The sequence below is a fragment of the Rhagoletis zephyria genome, unplaced genomic scaffold, assembly GCF_001687245.7.
Source record: "Rhagoletis zephyria isolate East Lansing unplaced genomic scaffold, Rhagoletis_zephyria_1.1 Rzeph_scaffold_02109, whole genome shotgun sequence".
Lineage (NCBI taxonomy): Eukaryota > Metazoa > Arthropoda > Insecta > Diptera > Tephritidae > Rhagoletis > Rhagoletis zephyria.
Window position 1 is genome coordinate 69700 of NW_016159193.1, and position 1438 is coordinate 71137.

Here is a 1438-nt window from a genome sequence, read left to right on the forward strand (position 1 = left end):
AAAATTTATAATATTCTTAGTTTTCGTCTAAAAATCATTGTAAATATCATTTTTTAGTGAATCAGCTTCTGTAGTTACTAACATATAGTAGTTTTTGCTTTTCGGAAACCAACCGTTATATGAAGGGTAGGCAGTGTTATTGAACGATTTTCCCATTTTCAATAACATCCGTCCTACGTTCAAAATAAGTACACAAACCAAATTTTATTAAGATATCTCAATTTTTACTCGAATTATCGTGTGCACAGATGGACGGACGGACAGAGAGTCACCGTTTAATCGATTTCTTTTTTCATTCAGATCCTTTATTTATGTATACATTTGTCTATATCTATCTCGATTCGTTTTGCCTGTTACAAACAACCGTTATGTGAACAAAGTTATAATACCCTTGTGCACAAGTGCGCTCGGGTATAAGAACAATTTTTAATTTTATGTTCCTTCTGATAGGAATTAAACCGGACAAAGCAACCGATTCTATCAAGCATCTTTGCATACTCAGCTACAGCCGTACACGTAATTGTGCTTTCAAATGTTGAGCTTGAATCAACACCACATTTCGCTGTGTTGATGTCGTCAGTTCATCAGGTTTGCTCTCTCTCTCTCTGAGACACACCCTTAAACCTAAAGCAGGGATCACACGATGTATACATTTGTACAGATTTGTACATTTTCACAGTTACAGAGGGGTGTTGTTTGGAAAGTTGTTATTGAGCTGAACTCATTTCCAACAAAAAATTCTAAGCAATACCACTATGTGGTTGCCAAATGTGCAAATGTACACATCGTGTGAACCCTGCCTTAGTCTTATAGGTCATATAAAAACGGCTCGCATTATCCCTTATAATAAGGCATCACATTGAATATGATAACTTTATATCATATAAAGTAAACGCTGCAAGCCGCTACAACAACAAAAGCGAGGATTAGATGACAGGAAAAAGGACACGAGCAGAAAGGTACAGTCCCACAAAATTGCACAGGTGGTACCCATTTAAGCGAGTAAGCGCCCAAATCTAATTTTCATATGTTGCCACAAACGTACATTTGTACTATTGTATTGCGGCGGGCCTGCGGGTAGGCGCGAGAATATACCTGCAGTAAGGCATGCTTGTCGTAAAAGGCGACTAAAATCCACTTGGTGTGTGTGCCCCGAATGGCATTCGTGCGTCTCGGGAAGTAGGACGATGGCGGGAAGTATACCCTCTGAAATACGCACCAACCCTAGCAGTTTGGGCAAAACTGTAATTATGGAGAAGGCACAGCGTAAGGACGTAAGTACTTAAGGTGGTACCCACGTTTGTGGAAATCCACCCACACCTGCGAAAGTAGGTATGATTAAACTTCTTAGTGGTTAATCCGCTAGAGCACGGCGTTGAAGTTCGAGCAAGAGCTCCAAAAGATGTGCTTGAGGTCGGAGCGGAATCAGTGCATTCCG